Source organism: Neoarius graeffei, chromosome 1, assembly GCF_027579695.1.
Source record: "Neoarius graeffei isolate fNeoGra1 chromosome 1, fNeoGra1.pri, whole genome shotgun sequence".
In the NCBI taxonomy this organism is placed as follows: Eukaryota; Metazoa; Chordata; class Actinopteri; order Siluriformes; family Ariidae; genus Neoarius; species Neoarius graeffei.
The window spans coordinates 21,428,870-21,450,605 of NC_083569.1; the positions used below are offsets into that span (position 1 = coordinate 21,428,870).

At 43.5% G+C, this 21,736-nt stretch overlaps 1 non-coding gene across 1 annotated transcript; it reads right to left on the reverse strand.

Annotated features, from left to right (window-relative positions):
• Nucleotides 1–371: 371 nt before the first annotated feature.
• trnar-acg (transfer RNA arginine (anticodon ACG)) lies at nt 372–444 on the reverse strand. Its single transcript has one exon. It is a non-coding gene; the product is annotated as a tRNA-Arg (tRNA).
• Nucleotides 445–21,736: the final 21,292 nt, after the last annotated feature.

Below are 21,736 nucleotides of genomic sequence, written 5' to 3' on the forward strand. Positions count from 1 at the left end.
TATATGCTAACTTAGAAGAAGAAACCTTTATTTGTCACATGCACACTTCAAGCACAGTGAAATTTATCCTCTGCATTTAACCCATCTGAAGCAGTGAACGCATGCACACACACCTAGAGAAGTGGGCAGCCACACGACAGCACCCAGGGGTTAGGTACCTTGCTCAAGGGCACTTCAACCCAAGGCCACCCCATGTTAACCTAACTGCATGTCTTTGAACTGTGGGGGAAACCGGAACACCCGGAGGAAACCCATGCAGACACAGGGAGAACATGCAAACTCCACACAGAAAGGCCCACACCAGCCACGAACCCAGAACCTTCTTGCTGTAAGGCAAAAGTGCTAACCACTATGCCACCCTTTAAAGTTTCCGAGCCAGCCAGGAGTCGAACCTAGAATCTTCTGATCCGTAGTCAGACGCGTTATCCATTGCGCCACTGGCCCTATAGCTTGACTACCATAACTATAACTTGACAGAGCACCATGTACAGACCATTTCACATGCTCATTCACACATAGGGACATTTTATCCCAGCAAATTTCCTACAGTCTTGTTTATTTTGGAGGTGGGAAGAAACTGAAGAACCCATGTGGGGTGAACATATAAAACTGCACGCGTCACAGTGCTGCCAGTAAAACAAATACTCATCTCATTATCTCTAGCCGCTTTATCCTGTTCTACAGGGTCGCGGGCAAGCTGGAGCCTATCCCAGCTGACTACGGGCGAAAGGCAGGGTACACCCTGGACAAGTCGCCAGGTCATCACAGGGCTGACACATAGACAACCATTCACACCTACAGTCAATTTAGAGTCACCAGTTAACCTAACCTGCATGTCTTTGGACTGTGGGAGAAACCGGAGCACCCGGAGGAAACCCACGGGGAGAACATGCAAACTCCACACAGAAAGGCCCTCGCCGGCCACTGGGCTCGAACCCAGAACCTTCTTGCTGTAAGGCAAAAGTGCTAACCACTATGCCACCCTTTAAAGTTTTCGAGCCAGCAAGGAGTCTAACCTAGAATCTTCTGATCTGTAGTCAGACGCGTTATCCATTGCGCCACTGGCCCTATAACTTATCTAACATAACTATAACTTGACAAAGCACCATGTACAGACCATTTCACATGCTCATTCACACATAGGGACATTTTATCCCAGCAAATTTCCTACAGTCTTGTTTATTTTGGAGGTGGGAAGAAGAACCCATGTGGGGTGAACATGTAAAACTGCACGTGTCACAGTGCTGCCAGTAAAACAAATACTCATCTCATTATCTCTAGCCGCTTTATCCTGTTCTACAGGGTTGCGGGCAAGCTGGAGCCTATCCCAGCTGACTACGGGCGAAAGGCAGGGTACACCCTGGACAAGTCGCCAGGTCATCACAGGGCTGACACATAGACACAGACAACCATTCACACCTACGGTCAATTTAGAGTCACCAGTTAACCTAACCTGCATGTCTTTGGACTGTGGGGGAAACCGGAGCACCCGGAGGAAATCACGGCATAAGACTGATCGGTCATTGATAAATGTAGCATCTGTAAATCATCGTCATTTAAATATCACACCCCTAAATATTCTCGGTTTAGAGCCTGTGCCTAAGACTTTCCAACATGGATAGGCATGATACGTTCAAGAAGAAACATTTCTCCACCCTCCAAATAGGAGCTCAAATGTCCAATTGAACAGATTATTTATATTTGGCAGCCAGAAAAGTAGCATCATAGAAAGTCAGAAAAACGCAGTATTGAAATCACTGCTGCAGTCAACAGCATTTTGCCATCAACAACTGAAATCCAGCTGTTTGATTATTTAATTTATATATCCATGAGATATATAGCCTATATTCTGTCCATAATAATAAGGATATACTAGCTTATATCGCAAATCTTTAGATGTGGGTGAAGAAATAATTGTCAGATCTCAAACAAGCCACAAAAATTATACAGTTGTGGAGTTTCTTATTTCCTCATTTTCATGATGTTTCAGGCAGCAGTGGTGTTCAGCCTTCAGCTAGACAAACTGGTCTGGAGCCACCCACAGAGCCAAGCAACCACAAGCTGTGAGAGAGAGCATGTGCCTGATCAACTTCATTTCATTTACTAATATACATCAATTCCTGCATTTCACGTCTGCAACACATTCCAAAAAAAAGTTGGGACAGGGAAATTTAGGGCTAGTGATGGGGTAAAACAATTAAACAATGATGTAATTTGAAACAGATGATGCCAACAGGTGATTGCACGGGCGCAGATAGAGGGGGGGACGGGGGGGATTCGTCCCACCCAGATTTAAATTCACCTCGTTCGGTCCCCCCCACTTATAGGGAGGAAAAAACGTCTATGCTGTCTTATTTCTTTGCATAAGGCAAACCTCACGGAAAAATCAAAAGACTAATTACCATTCGGTTTATTGAGGTGCACAGCAGTACAGACATAGTTGCAACTGCGCAGACTGCACAGGTTGCGAGCTCGAGCTTGGTTGCTATGGTTACAAGTTTGACAGGCATATCGGGGACAGCGCCTCTTAGTTCAGGACCCCAACACGGCATGATGAAGGGTGCCAAAAGGCAGAAAACTATTGCATCGTTTTTTCAACAAAAAACAACCACTGTAAGTAAACTGTGCCTTACTTTATCATATCACCTTGCAATTTTTTGATAGTCTGTTCAAAGTAATGTCGGAGTGAAAGTAAAATCGTACGGAGTAGAGAAGCCTTTCTGGTAGCCTCCTTCTTTCGGTGGTAGCCTGTAGATACAGTGCTCAGAAGGCAGTTTTAATGTTTAATCTGGCGTTCCCTGCCATAATTTCAGCGAGCTTATTGTTTCATCAGGAAACTTTGTGAAGAGTTGTTGACTGACTGCCGCTCACACAACACAAAGGCATAGTTAGAAAGTCAGGATGCACTGGTTTACACTTTACACACACACACGTAGCCCAGCCTCTCGCTATGTTTAACAGTTGGAATTTAGCGGTTTTAAAACTAGTTTTGCAATTTCTGTGCGTGATGATAATGTGTAAACTTTGGATTTCCATAGGCTATGTTAAAATGTTATCATTGTCCTGGCCTGCAGGTAGTTCCTGGTGATGGCAGTGAGAGAGGTGAAATAACATGTACCGGTATACACACTACCGTTCAAAAGTTTGGGATCACCCAGACAATTTTGTGTTTTCCATGAAAAGTCACACTTTTATTTACCACCATAAGTTGTAAAATGAATAGAAAATATAGTCAAGACATTTTTCTGGCCATTTTGAGCATTTAATCGACCCCACAAATGTGATGCTCCAGAAACTCAATCTGCTCAAAGGAAGGTCAGTTTTATAGCTTCTCTAAAGAGCTAAACTGTTTTCAGCTGTGCTAACATGATTGTACAAGGGTTTTCTAATCATCCATTAGCCTTCTGAGGCAATGAGCAAACACATTGTACCATTAGAACACTGGAGTGAGAGTTGCTGGAAATGGGCCTCTATACACCTATGGAGATATTGCACCAAAAACCAGACATTTGCAGCTAGAATAGTCATTTACCACATTAGCAATGTATAGAGTGGATTTCTGATTAGTTTAAAGTGATCTTCATTCAAAAGAACAGTGCTTTTCTTTCAAAAATAAGGACATTTCAAAGTGACCCCAAACTTTTGAACGGTAGTGTGTGTGTGTGTGTGTGTATACATATATATATATATATATATATATATATATATATATATATATATACACACACACACACACACACACATATATACACAAAATGGAATCATTTGCTGACAGCTCAGTCCCCCCCAGTTCAAAAATCCTATCTGCGCCCCTGGGTGATTGTATTCATGATTTGGTACAAAATCGATATCCAGGAAAGGCCTAGTCTTTGAGGAGCAAAGATGGGCCGAGGATTTCCAGTTTGTCAACAAATGCGTGAGAAAATTATTGAAATGTTGAAAAACAAATGTTCCTCAAAGAAATAAAGGAAGGGATTTGGATATTTCACCCTCTACATTGCATTATATCATTAACTTATTCAAGGACTATGGAGGAGTTTCAGTGCACAAGCCTCAGCTGAACACCTGTGATCAGGGGCGTATCACCCGCGGGGGATGCGTACGTTTCATCCCCCCCACTTTTGTTGAAACACAATTTCATCCCCCGCACTTTTGTCAGATTAAAATGACATCATTATGAAAATTATACAGCTACTATAAAATGTGTAACAAGGAAGTAAACTATTGCCATAACGTTAGACAAAAAACAGCCACGCAACGGACTCAAAACAGTTTTTCTCACCCGAACTTCCTTGAAGGCTGGGGAACAATAGTCTGTTAAGGGGGGGGGAAGAAGAGGAAAAAAGAGGGCAAGGGAAGAGAAAAGATTATTAAGGGCTTAGCTTTTAATTTTTATGATTTTTAAGTATTGAACCATGGTAAACATTAGTTGTGAATAATTTTTAAAAAATAATTTTTCTATTTTCCCATAAATATATTTGACTTTGGTATCGCCGGTTCGAATCCCACCTCCGGCGAAACAATTTGACATTCAGTACAATTGTAATATTTCATCAACTTTTATTAATATTGATATTAAACATGTTCCATCAAGTACTGTTGGCTTTTTTTAAAGGTTTTTGGTTGTTAAAGGTTTTTGATTGAGTGACAGCTATTGTAAAGACTGACAAGTGTCTTTTGAATCACATCAGATTACGTTATATAACATGTTAACACTGATTAAAATAGACATTTGCCTCATATTTTCATCCAAAGTGTTTTTGCTATCCATGTGGTGTTAAAGGTATATTGTATTATATTAGCTTTTGTAGAATCCTTATGTTAGAACCTGTGTCTGTCTCAGTTCAGATGCGTTGACGTAAGAGCGCTCTGGAGCAGGGTTAAAACAAACCACACGAGTTAAATCAATCTGGTTTATTCAAGCACTGCTCAGTGATACACAGAAAGAGCAGGGTTTATATACATCAGAAGCTTGCGTGACAAGATAAGTAAGGGGCTCGGGGGCACAAGGTCAACTCGCCAGATAAGGAGTCGTTTTTATTATACATGAAAGAGCAGACCATACACCCCCTAGAACAGGAGGAACCAGGAATGTGGTTTCAGCGAAACTAGAAGGTACAGAGAAAATAAAAGAGTATGTTCTCGCGATTATGCACGTTTACCAGGGTGTGAAAGGGTCATAAGTTCAGTACAGCTATGCACGAGAACACACATACAATCTTACAATCCCCTCTTTTATACTTTGTTTACAGAGTATAACTACAGTTTAGACTCTAATGTATTGGCAGACATAGGGGTGAGAGACGTGGACACTGAGCTTACGGGCATTAAATGACAAACATAACATGATTCATTAGTATGTTGCTTAGCAGTCCAGTTGGCAAATTGCCAAAAAACGTTGTCCTCGTGGCTGGCTTGAGCGGGATTCCCTGCTCCAAGCGCTAAGACCAATACCAGAAGGAAAGTCATACTGGTCACTGACTTTGTTCTTTCTGTGTCCACAGGATGTAGATAGTTGAAGGTAGCCCAGGCTCACGTGTCTTCCAGATTCCTCAGTTCAGAAGTCTGCGGGACGCACCGACCATCCCCTCTTTGTAGATCAGCCGAAACCGGATCACTCCGGATGCTGGAAAGGGGATCCCTGAAAAGGCCGTCAGCTATTGTCACAGCAACTTTCTGAAACACAAAAACCTGTTAAGCATCAACAATATAGATTTCTATTACATTGGAGCCTTCTTTATTCGACTGGCATGAATCCACTGTGGAAAAAGGTCAGTTAGTACAGCCGTTCGAGTTACAGCGAGCACATCCGTGGGTTCACTGTAGGGCGGTTCCTCCAAAGGAGCGCCTAATTTCGCAAATTTCTTTACCAACACTTTATCCCCTACCTCAAAGGGGTGAGTGGGTGCCTCAGGAATGGGAGGCTTTTTGGAATTTAGTCTCGTCCAGTACTCATCCAACACCCGCATGAGACCCACGGCGTACTCACTGAGATGTACATCAAGATCACTCGTTCCTATAGCCTGCATACCTCTGCGCCAGGGTGTAGGAAAAGGCCGGCCCATCACGAGCTCGTATGGAGACAGGTTGTCGAGGGCCACTTGAGCGGTCATTCGCATGTCAGCGAGGACTAAGGGTAAAATTTGTACCCAGTTTTTAGTGCCGGTTTCTTGCATGGCTTTACGCAGCTTACCCTTGATTGTTCTGTTTGCGCGCTCCACAATGCCGGAGGACTGCGGATGGTACGGGATGTGGAAACGCCAATGGATCTTTAAGTCTTTACACAGTTCTTGTGTCACCTTAGAGGTGAACGGCGTACCTTTGTCAGAGTCTATCCCTACCGGGAGACCATAACGCGGAATGATTTCTTGCGTCAATTTGTTTACCGCCGTGCGAGCGTCTTCTTTCCCGCAAGGGAAAGCCTCCACCCATCGTGAAAATTTGTCGACCATGACCAAGAGATACTTAAAGGGGCCCTGTTTTGGCATGTGAGTAAAGTCAATCTGCCATTCCTGGAACGGCGTGTCAGGTATGGGAAGGTGCTGATGTACCGCGCCTGGTTTAGATGGATTATTCTGGGCGCACGTTAAACATCTGTCTAGAATGTGATGTACATCGGTGTGTATTTTGTCGATGCAAAATATTTTGGATAAATCCTCCACTACCCCCCTTCGTCCGCGGTGAGTGGGACCATGAAACTCGCGGACGAGAAATGGAGTGCAATGTCTAGGCAAACAAAGGCGGCCCTGAGCATCGATCCGAACGCCGTCAGACGGCTGCGCGCCGCATGAGTCCCAGAAATGGTTGTCTGAGGCCGAAGCGGAGGCCTGGAGGGAGATCAAGTCAATGTCCGGAAGAACGGCACTAATCATGCGACTGGATGAGACCAGGGAGAGAGTAAGCGAAGGCGGAAAAACACCGGAGGCAGCCGTGGCTTTGGCAATGCGATCGGCGAGAGAGTTTCCCCTGATCTCAAAAGAGTCCCCAATACAATGAGCACGAGTCTTAACAATGGCTAAAGAGCGCGGGAGAAGACAGGCGGTGATTAAATCAGTAACAAGCGAAGAATGAGAAATGGGCTTACCGTCTGCAGTGGTGAACCCACGCGAAGCCCAAATCCGACCAAAGTCGTGAGCAACGCCGAAAGCGTAACGTGAATCAGTGTAGATAGTGACGTCTGTGTCCTGGGCAATAACACATGCACGGGTTAGAGCGTATAGTTCGGCAGCCTGAGCCGAGGAGAAAGGAAGAGAAAAAGCTTCAACAGTTTCATCAGGAAGGCGGCACACAGAATAACCACACACGAAAACGCCGTCAGAGGGGCGTGAGCACGAGCCGTCCACAAACAGCGAATCACCTGAAAGTAACGGGGTGGAGCGTAAGTCGGGGCGGATACTTGTCTCGAAAAGAATGCTAGAAATGCAGTCGTGTGTTTCAGAAGGAAGAAAATCATCCTGTGAATTGAGGAGGCGCTGAAGCGCGTGCGCGAGAGAATCAAAAGAGGAGGAGGGCTTAACAGTAAGGTTTTCGGTGGCCAAAAGAATAGACTCGTATCCAGAGCGACGCTGCGCAGATAAATGCTGGGTACTGAGGTTCTTTAAAACGTGCACTACATCATGTGAGGTGTGGAGAACGAGCGGGTGAGACAAAACCAGCCGTTCAGCGTCCGTGACCATGACAGCACATGCAGCCACCGCCCTGAGGCAAGCAGGGAGACCCTGTGCCACAGAATCAAGAGTTTTAGAGAGGAACGCACAAGGCCGCATACCCCCCCCGTGCTCCTGCGCCAAAACCCCAGACGCAGTTCCCTGCTGGTTGCACACATATAAATGAAACGGCAAACGGTAATTCGGAAGTCCGAGAGCAGGGGCCGAGCATAAAGCCTGTTTCAAGGCCCTGAAGGCCGTCAGCATCTCATCAGACCACACCAGGGGCTGAGTCAAAGGGTCCGAGTGCAGAATTGCAGAGCGCAGACACTTGTCATAGGTGGAACAGTCAGGAATCCACTGGCGGCAGTAATTGATAAGTCCCAGAAAAGCCATGAGGGCGTGTTTGGTGGCAGGCACCTGAGTGTCTAGGATGACCTGCACACGCTCGGGGCTGAGCCTGCGGGAGCCCTGGGAGAGATCGTGACCCAGATATCGAACAGTGGGGAGGCAGAACTGAAGCTTAGTTCGTGAGACCTTGAAACCTTCTTGCGCCAGAAGAGAGAGGAGAGCGAGTGTGGCTTTAGCGCAAAGGTCCTCGTCCTCCGCCGTTACCAGAAGATCATCCGCGTATTGGAGCACGGAGGAGCCCGAGGGGAGGCACAAACCGGCCAAGGCGTCCCTCACTACGGCTGTAAAAACCGCGGGGGAATCGACATATCCTTGGGGTAACCTGGTCCATGTGTACTGCTTTCCCCTGTGCGTAAAAGCGAACAGGGGCTGCGTGTCGTGGCCCACAGGGACGCTGAAAAAGGCAGAACAGAGGTCAATCACAGAGAAAAACGCATGTTCACACGGAATCGAGGCCATAAGAGAGGGAACGTCTGGAACTAATGGGGCGACTGGGATAATTAACTCATTAATCTTACGCAAATCCTGGGTGAAACGCCACGTGCCGTTGGGCTTCTGCACCGGATTCACTGGGGTGTTATAAGGGCTGACACAGGGAACAACCACACCTTGCTCTAGGAGAGAACACAGAACATCATCAATGCCAGACAGTTTAGCTGGGGAAAGGGGGTACTGTTTTACATATACTGGCGAAGAGTGTTTAATGACCGCCTCGTAAGGGGTACAGTTAACAAAGCCCACCTCGTCCTTATGTTCCGCCCAAAGAGAAGCTGGGAGATCAGAAAGAGAGGGTGTGAGGCAGGTAACGGCACAAGCAGCATTGAGAAGGTTATGGGGAAGAGAAAGGGAGGTGAGGGCAAGAGCAGCCGACGAAGTGTCGTCTGGTATGTCAACAACCATGTGTGAGCCACTAAAAGAAATAGAGAGCCCTAGGAGGCTCATGAGGTCCCGTCCAAGCAGGTTAAAAGGGCAATCAGGCATGCAAACAAAGGAGTGAGAAAACTTCAGTAAAGGATCAAGGGCACAAGTAACAGAAAGGGGGGGCGTGCAACTGGAATGGAAAGGAACCCCTTCTATTCCCACAGAGCTTACAGACCGTGTAGATAAAGGACCCGCATATTCCCTCCCCACTGAGGACATGGTAGCCCCGGTGTCGAGTAAAAAAGGATATTCAGTCCCTGCCAGGCATAAAACAATAGTGGGAAGATCTTCGTTAAGAGGGGAGCTGAATAAAAGATTTAACATAGCAACGGTCGGGGTTTCATCGCTCTGAGGGCAGCCCTATGGGCGGGCAGGATCTCTCTGCCCTGTGGGGCTTGAACCGGCGCGCATGACGGGTTTCTCGCGTTCCTGCTCATCTCGCTGTTTCGCATGACATTCTCTTATCCAGTGCCCCTCTTTTCCACAATAGTGGCACTTTCCATTTCTCCTCCCTCCCCCGCCGCGCGGTCCCGTTCGGCGACCCCTCTCCTGTCGTCCCTCCGCTCGTCCGCCCGGCACGACGGATAAACATGCTTTATTCGTTTTACAGTCTAAAAGACCATCGCTCTCCAGCGTGCGCACCCGCTCCCCGGCCTGACGGAGGACCAGATTATTCCGGTCACTCCAGTGATGTTTTAAAACGCTCTGTATTTCGGGGCGACAATTAGACAGAAAGGTGGACAAGAACATTGGGTTCGGGTTTGCCAAATCAAGTTCAAGACCTCCCAAATGTTGCCAAACTTCCCCAAAGCGCTTCCAGAAAGCCGACGTCAGCTCAGAACGCTCCTGTTTGCAATTAGTGACCTGTGACAGGTCTCTATTTGCTTGTTTTAAGGCGAGCAGGTATCGCGTCAATTGCTCACGAAGCTGCTGCAGTGCGTTCGGCGTGTCCTTCCAAAAGAAGGTAGTCACGGTGCGCCGACGCGGGCGACCGTCATCCCCTTCATACTCTTCCTTAATATTTTCAGCTTGATCATTGACGGGGGCGAGAACCTGAACGTTTTCTAACAGGGCTGTCTCATCATATGCGCCTCCTAATTTATTTTGCAGAATAAACCGGTAATCAGCTCCCGTAAGCTGACAATTACGAGAAACATTAATTAACTGATCAACGAAGAGCAGAGGCTTGTCGGGTGACGGAAGAAGTGAGATGATGTCCTTAAGAGCCGACGGGGACGGAGGAGTTATATCAATACCACTGCGCTTTGCAACCCATACACAAGCAGCGTTTTGTGGCGGATAAGGACGCGAGCCGGCGTCTGGACCCACACCATCGGGATTATCCCAATCATCATCATCAGTGTCATCATCGGTGTCGTCACTACTTTCTTCGTCTTTGCCGTTCTTGGCTGATGCAGGCGCACCCTTTATCCCTCCGGGACGCTGCCCTCTGTCAACCGTGGGGGGGGGGCACGCAGACACAGCAGCCAGGGACGGATAAATTTTAGGAATCGTTTTTGCAGCTGACGGCGATTTACCAGTAATTTTTCCAGCCTTACTATAAGGTGGAGGTTTACTATCTAACGAGGCTGGAGGAGCAGAAGGAGATTTAGATTTTCCTAGCGCCGCCTCCTCCGTTTCCTTGGTGACGGGTGCAGCCCGAGGCTTCGGGATGGATTTCAGGACTGAACGGGGAGTATAAGCCTGTTTAAAATTATCCCAAATCTTCTTCATATCATACCACTTAGCGTAACCCTCCCGCATATACGGGCGATCCCAACCGGGGTCCCCTAATCCCTCATAAATCATGCGATAGGCTGATGCAAGATAACCAGGATCGAAAGTACCTCGGCGAGGATATGAAGGAATTTGAGGGTTGGCCTCGGTCCAACCTGCCAAATTATCGAGCCAGGGAGAAACATAATAAGCAAAACCGCACCTAGTCATCCATTCGGCCGGGGTTTCCCCTGGCGCAGGCTTAGGGAACGAGCTTCCCATCGTACAATGACAACAAACGGATCTGAAGAGGAACAGACAACAAATATAGTACAAATTTGTATAGCGCGCTCTTCCTGGACTCGAACCAGGGAAAACTGTCCTCCGTAGGACACTACGAAACTACTGCCAACCAGGTAGTCAATCAAACATGTCTTACCTGATTGAGAGTATCACGTCGGGGTCACCAAATTGTTAGAACCTGTGTCTGTCTCAGTTCAGATGCGTTGACGTAAGAGCGCTCTGGAGCAGGGTTAAAACAAACCACACGAGTTAAATCAATCTGGTTTATTCAAGCACTGCTCAGTGATACACAGAAAGAGCAGGGTTTATATACATCAGAAGCTTGCGTGACAAGATAAGTAAGGGGCTCGGGGGCACAAGGTCAACTCGCCAGATAAGGAGTCGTTTTTATTATACATGAAAGAGCAGACCATACACCCCCTAGAACAGGAGGAACCAGGAATGTGGTTTCAGCGAAACTAGAAGGTACAGAGAAAATAAAAGAGTATGTTCTCGCGATTATGCACGTTTACCAGGGTGTGAAAGGGTCATAAGTTCAGTACAGCTATGCACGAGAACACACATACAATCTTACACCTTATTATAAAAAACTTAATTAAAAAAAAATATAGTATATATATGAAAGTGCTTAAGTCACAAAAAGACCCATTTTGATATATTTAAAAAAAATTATTTCACATTTGTTCATAGAAACATATTTCACATTTATTCAAGATCACACAAAGAGTTGGGGCAGCGTGTCCCCCCAAAAAATAACAGAACATATTTACACATTCAAAACAACAACAGCTCCTCTCTAGTGCAAACAAACAGTCTGCAGCCTGCCCCCAAACAAGAACAACAAATCAGACTGTACCTTTAAGGAGGAGTCCTACACTTTTTTTTAATTCATATAATTAAACAGTGAATTAATGGCACTGTAATATTCACAATTAATGAACAGCATTCACCAGCTTGCTTCAGCTTTACTCACTTGCAGGTCAGGATAAGCCTGAACATCTGGGCGTGCGGCAGGTCCAGCTGCTCCCGGACAGCTTGACTGGTCGACAAGTAATTCAGGGAACAGACCGTGCACCTGAGGGTTTCGGTCAGCATCAGGTAATACCTGTCAATGTCCAGGACTTTACGGGCCCTTTTATGGACACCATATCCAGTCAGCTGCTTTCCACAGGAGGGGCAGAAAACTCTCACTTTCCACAGGTGGTAGGGCATCCACACCATCAGCCTGTGTGTGAAAAAGTGGTCTGGAGTCGGGGTCTGGTGGTAAATGAGTGCTGGGACTGGGGGCTCATACCACAACTTCAGATCCGCTCGTAGTCTGCCAGACTGTAATATGGTGTTGGCAATCCAGCGCTGGTCCTGTGTGGGGATCGTCTTCCTCAACTCCCCTGGCAACCAAAATGAAGCTCCATCTCCTGCTTCATCCTGATAGGTTGAAGATAAAATAAGAATTAGTTTTATGCATGAATACAAGTTAAAACTCAGCAAATAAAATGCAGACACACACATATGCACGCATACATAAACACACACACACACACACTCAAGTAATCTGTGTGACTTCTGTAGTGTGTTATTCCTACCAGGCTGCTGGTGTGGGTATCACCATGTGGACATGCAGGAGGAGGAAGAGGAGCAGGGCTTGGGGTCCTCACGGAGGATGCAGCAGAGGGAGCAGGGCTTGGGGTCCTCACGGAGGATGCAGCAGAGGGAGCAGGGCTTGGGGTCCTCACGGAGGATGCAGCAGAGGGAGCAGGGCTTGGGGTCCTCACGGAGGATGCAGCAGAGGGAGCAGGGCTTGGGGTCCTCATGGAGGATGCAGCAGAGGGAGCAGGGCTTGGGGTCCTCACAGAGGATGCAGCAGAGGGAGCAGGGCTTGGGGTCCTCACAGAGGATGTAGCAGAGGGAGGAAGAGGAGTGGGGCTTGGGGTCCTTCTGGCCACTAGATGTGGCTTCAAAGAGGCTGACTGCACCCCGCCAAAACGTTGCTTGGTGAACTGAAAGCAGTTAACATTCAGTATGACTTCAATGAAAACAGACACAGAACACTTAAAGCTCAAGTGGGACGGCATCATTCAAAGCAATCAGTATAAATCATATTCACCGCTGACAGGCTTGGAGGAGGCCGCAAGAAAGTCTTCTGAGCAGCTGCAGGGGCCACAAATCCCTGACTGGCTGGCGCTGGCTCTCCTGCCGCTGGTGACTGTGTGGCAGGCTGCTAAAATGGAATTACAGAATGGGAAGACATAGTTAACAGCAGATGAGCATGTTTTAGTACCACAAAAGCTTGAAGAATCAGTCAGCACATCAAATAGCTCACCTTTGTGGTATGGAAACCACAAGTGCAGCCTGTGGGCCCACCAAAAAGTGTTGCCTGCCCACGTGTCTGGAGGGGGCATTTCTCTATCTACAATTATCGCAATTATCATTATCGCTCAGTCAAGAATGAGTTACTCAGTGTTCAACATACTAATCTCTGTTAAGCAGTCAGTACTGTCTTCCTACTTTACCTTTTGATAGAGGTCGTGCCATTTTTTTTGCCTTGGCGCTGGTCTGTTACCAGAGCCAGAGGGCCAAACTCCACTGGAGACAAAAGTTCTCAATCTCGCCATCCACTCCCCCTCCCCCATGCCTTTATGGCTCTTACTCATCTGAATGAAGAAAACGTAAAAATAAAGACAGTGATCACAATTCCCATTTATATAACGATAGAGAAATAGCTTGGATACACACATTAACACCCTTTATTCTTACACTAATGCTGGGACTGGTGCACACTTACTGTAAACAAGCCATATTCTTACACTAATGCTGGGACTAGTGCACACTTACTGTAAACAAGCCATATTCTTACACTAATGCTGGGACTAGTGCACACTTACTGTAAACAAGCCATATTCTTACACTAATGCTGGGACTGGTGCACACTTACTGTAAACAAGCCATATTCTTACACTAATGCTGGGACTGGTGCACACTTACTGTAAACAAGCCATATTCTTACACTAATGCTGGGACTAGTGCACACTTACTGTAAACAAGCCATATTCTTACACTAATGCTGGGACTGGTGCACACTTACTGTAAACAAGCCATATTCTTACACTAATGCTGGGACTGGTGCACACTTACTGTAAACAAGCCATATTCTTACACTAATGCTGGGACTGGTGCACACTTACTGTAAACAAGCCATATTCTTACACTAATGCTGGGACTGGTGCACACTTACTGTAAACAAGCCATATTCTTACACTAATGCTGGGACTGGTGCACACTTACTGTAAACAAGCCATATTGAGGTAACATTACAAGAGAATGCTAACAAATAAAATGCTAAACAAATTCAAACTATTGTTGGTTTATCATTGAATATCAACACTGAGTCAAGATAAATAGCCTAACACATGTTTATAATCAACCATCATATTACCATTGTGGCAGAAGTTAATGTCCAACCACAAAATTACCATCGTAGCATAGGTTAAATATAATGTCCATCCTTACGTTAATATTATGCTAACATCATTCATATGTAAATCTATGCCTTTTGATCATCATATTTGCTTTCTTTACGTCAATAACAGTAATTTCGCAAAAACGCTGACATGCCATTGAATTGATATATGATCATTTTCCACAGGTATTAAACGTTAGCAAGACAGTAAACTTATCTGACAATCGTTTGTTCGTTGCTGAATTTACACAAAGTTTTTACAGAAAACTTTTATTCATAATATGGTCTTACTTTTAGTATTGCTGGATTGATGACGACAGCCGCTGAAAAAAGTGAACTGAGCGAAGATTCTCCGTTGCAAGGTACGCACAATCCAATGTGAGATTGGAGAGAAGCGTAGCGATTGGCTTGTGAGATTGGAGAATCCAATGTGAGATTGGAGAGAAGCGTAGCGATTGGCTTGTGAGATTGGAGAGAAGCGTAGCGATTGGCTGTGACATTGGAGAGATTGGACTCATAGAAACAGACTATCGCTCGCCAGGGAGAGCTATGGAGCCTTAACTCTTTCACAGCTGCTGAAGCTTGGGGCCACAGCAGAACCTTGAAGCCCCTGCACCGATCCTCAAAACAGCCCACAGAAATTGGTGTCACATCACTCACAACTTTAGTTCTTAGCTGCAGTTAGCTTCTGTTTACTATTTGTCTCACAAAAAAAGACACACATTTTAAATAATGTGGTGTGTCAATCGTAGAGTGGGCTGTGGACTGTACATTCTGGCTACTTTCTCATCTGAGCTAACAAAAACACTGGACAGGCCAAGCCTTCAAGAGACGAACCATAAGCACCATGAGTGACCTCCTGATCTTCAGGCTCTTCATGTGGGGTCATCCTCAGCAGCAGCCAATGGTTTTCAGGTGATGAGAACTCCAACCAAAAAAAATCCAAACAGTATTTTTGGTTGCATGTCTGTGAAGATTCTCAGTCATCCAGGTCATAGTAAACTGTGGGTGGTAAAAGAGAGCAACTGGACTTGCTTGAAGATTCTTGAAGACGTTTCACCTCTCATCCGAATACTTCTGTCTTAGAAGCCTTTCGGATGAGAGGTGAAACGTCTTCAAGAATCTTCAAGCAAGTCCTGTTGTTCTCTTTTACCACCCACAGTATTTTTGGTCCTTTTTTTATCCTCCGCCCAAACGAAGTTTGGCGGGGGATATAGAAACAGGTTCCATCTGGTCATGTTTTCATTTCCAGGCCATATCTTTAAAACTACTGAAGATATTTTCATGAAACTTTGTATACGTATCAAGCAACATGTGAACTGCTGTGTTTTGCTATTTTGGATTTTTGAAAAATTAATTTTCAAATTTTTACATAAAAAAAATAGATTTTGAATTAGTTCCGAAGAACAATGTTCGTTTCCAGAGCATATATCCAAAACTATTCATGATACAGATTTGAAACTTGGTATGTATGTTAACAAGATAATGTATATGTGCCTTTTGATTCTAAGAAATGTGAGAAATTTAAATTTTTAGCTCACCTGGACCAAAGGTCTGGTGGGTTTATGCCATGGGCTGCTGAGGTCAGTGTAAAGAGGTAGGGTTGGTTTCCTGCAGCAGAACTTGAAAAATGTGACAATATCTTGAAACTTGGTATATAGTTGGCATATAGGGTGGAGGATATATATGACTGTCTTCATGTCGTTTTTAACTTGTAATTTTCTTAACCTCATGCTTTTTCCGTGTACATCTCATAGAGTTCTTATCCCAAGTTTCCTAGTGCTAAAAGTTGGAATTGTGTAACCAGGAACTTACAAATATTTGCAGCATGATAAGAATCCTTTAGAGTTTTAATTGAAGTCTTTTGTTTACGATGTCAAAGGCTCACTGATAGAGACTTGAGTGCAACATGCTTTGAAGAAACTTTATAGTCAGGGAGCATATGTAACCTACTTTGCAAAATTTGCCAAGTCTGGTTTCTCAGTATTAACCCTTTATTTACATCCCAAACATTATTTTTACTTGTTGTAATGTCAGCAATCACCATTTTCACCAAAAAAGGAAATGCTAAATATCGCATGTAAAAATGTAAAAAAAACAACCATATATCCGTATCACTTAAGTCCATTATAACATCTGTATTTTTTTAAATTACCCATTTACTAACTTTATATGAATAGAAATCATATATTTACATGATATTATCAAGTTAAGTTTAAAATGAGACATTTAAGTACATAGAGAACATAAAAAAGCCAGAAATATTTTACACTATTGCTACAGAACTTGAGAATATTTATAGCTTATCTACATTCCAGAACTCAGCTCACAATCTCTCATTTCAGAAATTTCTGTGATACATTTATTACTAAGCTGCTCACAGTTTTTATTTTATTTTTTTTTATGTCCAAACTACATCAAGAAGTAACACTTTGCCTAAGGATTCAAACACAAAACACAAAGATAAAAGCAGTTATTGGTAACACATTATGACCAGAACAGCCACTGGATTATTTTCAAAAGTAAACAATGTCACTTTCACAACTAGACAATGTCAGTTTCCTCTGTATCTGCTGGACTGTCTGTTGTTCTGTATGGAGAGTGCATGGACAGATAAGCATCAGACATTTCAGTAACTCTATAACTAACAGGTTCACTAGTTATCTACAATTTGTAAGAAAGAGTTATATTCTTAATTATGGCAGACATCTAACACAAGCATGCAAACGTACAGACAGGCAAAGATAGACACACAACGAAGCGACTAACTTGCTGAAATAATTTTTGCAACAAATCTCACAGAGTTATGGGACCCAAACAGAAAATCAGTCACCTTGTTAAACACTTTTTTCATCAATCTTGAAACAAACATACTTTTAGATAAAGAATCTATAGAGTAACAAACTCCTAAAAGCAGAAAGTTATGTCAGTTGAATAGACTGAGCAGCACACCACCTCTGAGGTTCTAACTGATCCCACTCAGTAGTTTAGGCCCTTTTAGGGTTAAATGGGTATCTAATGTATGAACCCTGCTTTTGACCTGAGTAAAAAGGTTGCGTGCCACAAATAACACCTATTATGGATATAATAATTGCATATTAATTATGTAATACTTTTATACCAATTTCCTATATGTGGTTTCAGGGCTCTTTTTATGCGCAAAGTTCCCCTGCATAATTAACTATGAAACAGCAGCCTACAAACATTACAACAAGCCCAGATTTATGAATTCATATCTGAACTTGTATATTATTACCAAAAAAAAGACTTGGTAAATTTTGCAAAGTAGCCTCCAAATATAAACAAATACCACCTGACGGTGGGCATTGATGGAGACTTGAGGGCAAAGTGCTTTACAGAAATTACACACCAAAGACAACTTCAGATCCTCAGCAATCTCACTGATTTTCAAACTGTCTATTTGAGGCCCTTCTGACCAGCAGAAAGTGGTCTTCAGGTGATGAGAAATCATCAGCAGCACTTTCTGGTGTCAGCATTCTCAATATCCCCTCTTCTACCTAGATCATCCTTCCACCTTCAAAGCATTCCTTGCAGGCCCCAGTGAGAATTGAACTCGCAATCCCATGTTTACTAGAGCAGTGGTCTCACCACTGAGCTATGGAGCCTTAACTCTTTCACAGCTGCTGAAGCTTGGGGCCACAGCAGAACCTTGAAGCCCCTGCACTGGGGTTATGACTGTGAAAGTGTTTGCAAAATTTCTACTTTCCTGATGTTGCATTTGGTGAACTTTTACTCATATATTACTTTTTTGAAGTTATTTTTATTGGGTCATGCAAAAACCTCCCGCACCCAACATCACCTCACTTTTGATAAATACATGTATATGAAAGAAATAAATCATGATTATAAAATAAATTCATTGAAAAATGTGTAAAGTACTTTTATATAACAATAAATTGCTTAACAATTGTTGTAATAATAATTATAATTGTTAATTAAGTATTAATTATTGTTATATAAAAGTACTTTACACATCTTTCAATGAATTTATTTTATAATCACAATTACTATTTGTCTCACAAAAAAAGGACACACATTTTAAATAATGCAGTGTGTCAATGGACTGTACATTCTGGCTACTTTCTCAAGTATTTTTCAAATTTTTACATAAAAAATAGATTTTGACTTAGTTTCTAAGAGCAATGTTTGTTTCCGAAGCATATATCCAAAACTATTCATGATACGGATTTGAAACTTGGTATACATATTAACAAGGTGATGCAGATGTGCCTTTTCATACTAAGAAATTTGAGAAATTTAAATTTTTCATGTTTCCATGGAAACAATTTCAGACTAAGTCTCTCAGGTTAGTCTGAGGTTTTGTTTCCAGAGCAGAACTTGAAAACTATGAGTGGTATGGTCTTGAAAGTTAGTCTATGCCTATCTCTGAGTAGTTCGCCATGATCGTATAGTGGTTAGTACTCTGCGTTGTGGCCACAGTAACCCCGTTTTGAATCTGGGTCATGGCAAGAAAAAACGCTACCTGAGTAAGCATAATTTTGGGTGGTGTAAGTGGTTAGCATGGTTGCCTCACAGCAAGAAGGTTCTGGGTTTGCAGCCAGAGGGGGCCTTTCTGTATGGAGTTTGCATGCTCTCCCTGTGTCTGGGTGCTCTGGTTTCCCCCACAGTTCAAAGACATGCGATTAGGTTAATATGGGATGGCCTTGAGCGAGGCACCTAACTCCCAACTGCTCCCCGGGCGCTGTTAGCATGGCTGCCCACTGCTCTAGGTGTGTGGGTTCACTGCTTCAGATGGGTTAAATGCAGAGAGGAAATTTCACAAGTGTATGATGAATAAAGTTGTGCTTTCTTTCTTTTCTTTATGTGTTGATTAAGTAATGTATATGTGCCTTTTGAGACAAAGAAATGTGAGAAATTTTAATTTTTAGCTCACCTGGACCAAAGGACTGGTAGGCTTATGCCATGGGCTGCTGAGGTCAGTGTAAAAAGGTAGGGTTGGTTTCCTGCAGCAGAACTTGAAAAATGTGACAAATAATATCTTGAAACTTGGTATATAGTTGGTATATAGGGTGAGGGATATAGATGACTCTGTCTTCTTGTCTTTTTTAACTTGTAATTTTCTTAACCTCATGCTTTTTCCATGTACATGTCATGGAGTTCTTGTCCCGAGTTTCCTAGTGCTATGTAACCAGGAACTTACAAATATTTTCAGCATTATAAGAATCCTTTAGAGCTTTAATTGAAGTATTTTTGTTGGTGTCAAAGGCTCGATGATAGAGACTTAAGTGTAACATGTTTTGAAGAAACTTCTTCCTCAGCAGCAAGAACTCACAAGCACCACTTCTCTCAGGTCCCAATATTTTTAGATCAGAACCTGAGACGGAATCTTTCTCCCTTCAGGTCTGTCAAAGGCCCCAATGAGGGTTGAAGGAGGAAATAAGAAACACAAATAAATAAAACACCCAGTTTCTTTCTCTCTCTCTGTGCAACCTTCACTCGATCCAGCAAACGTCACACACAAAATGCATCACACCTCTTAAGGCCTAATGGCTTGGTGGCATCTTTCATAATATTACCAAGAGCAGCAGCTGGTTTGTTCCTCACCTCAATGAAATAACAGGCTTCATTATTACAAAGTCAATAAATCAATCACATTGTAATAATAATAATAATAATAATAACTTGTCATACTAAATTATTTGTCATGATTTATACTTATTTACAGCAATTTCAGATCAGGCCAAATCTCCTAATGCAGCAAAACCACTTATAAAACAAATATAACAGGGAATTTAAACATTTAATAATGTATTGATTAGATTTTTACAGATTAGAATGATTAATTTTTCATAATTCCATGAATTCTACTGACAGTCTGAGTTGAAGACAGGTTCCCCATGTGAGGCTGAATGTAAAGCCAGGATGCTTCAGTAAGAATCAACAATCTGTCAGTAACAATGGTGACACTGTCATGTGGTGCTGTGGGCTGGAGCTTCATGAACCTTTATGATGTGAACATAACATAGTACAGAAAGAATACTTTCACTCCGCTGAGACCATTCATCATGTTCACTGTTATATTCGTGTGTCTGTGGTGAGTTAAATTTGACCTTTTTTGACACTGCAGAAATATTAAGTGTTGAATTAGGGATTTATTCTTCTGTGTGGTGGGAAGAAAAATGAGAATGTGCATGTTCTCTTCTCTATGACAGGTGACTCCATGGCAGCTTCAATAAAGCCACTTTTCACACATACAGTTATAGATGAAGGCAGTGACGTTACTCTGTCCTGCAGCGACAAATCAAGTGATAAAGGAAACTACCTGCAATGGGACAGACAAAATCTAAACTGGAGTTCCTTCTTTTTATATCCCAAAGTGGATATAAAAGTGACTCAATCTCACCACGTCTCTCTGCTGAAGTTGATGAAAAGAATAACCAAGTGGATCTGCTCATCTCCTCTGCTGCTGTATCAGACTCTGCACTATACTACTGCGCTCTGCAGCCCACAGTGACAGGAAATCCAACTGCACTGTACAAAAACTTTCACACAGTTATGTTACACTGAAGGCTGATCAACTGCTAAGGTTACACAATTCCGGATGATATAATATCAATGATATAATCAGTTAAAAATAAATCAATGGATGGTGTAAGATTGTATGTGTGTTCTCGTGCATAGCTGTCCTGAGCTTTATGACCCTTTCACACCCTGGTAAACGTGCATAATCACGAGAACATACTCTTTTATTTTCTCTGTACCTTCTAGTTTCGCTGAAACCACATTCCTGGTTCCTCCTGTTCTAGGGGGTGTATGGTCTGCTCTTTCATGTATAATAAAACGACTCCTTATCTGGCGAGTTGACCTTGTGCCCCCGAGCCCCTTACTTATCTTGTCACGCAAGCTTCTGATGTATATAAACCCTGCTCTTTCTGTGTATCGTTGAGCAGTGCTTGAATAAACCAGATTGATTTAACTCGTGTGGTTTGTTTTAACCCTGCTCCAGAGCGCTCTTACGTCAACGCATCTGAACTGAGACAGACACAGGTTCTAACAATTTGGTGACCCCGACGTGATACTCTCAATCAGGTAAGACATGTTTGATTGACTACCTGGTTGGCAGTAGTTTCGTAGTGTCCTACGGAGGACAGTTTTCCCTGGTTCGAGTCCAGGAAGAGCGCGCTATACAAATTTGTACTATATTTGTTGTCTGTTCCTCTTCAGATCCGTTTGTTGTCATTGTACGATGGGAAGCTCGTTCCCTAAGCCTGCGCCAGGGGAAACCCCGGCCGAATGGATG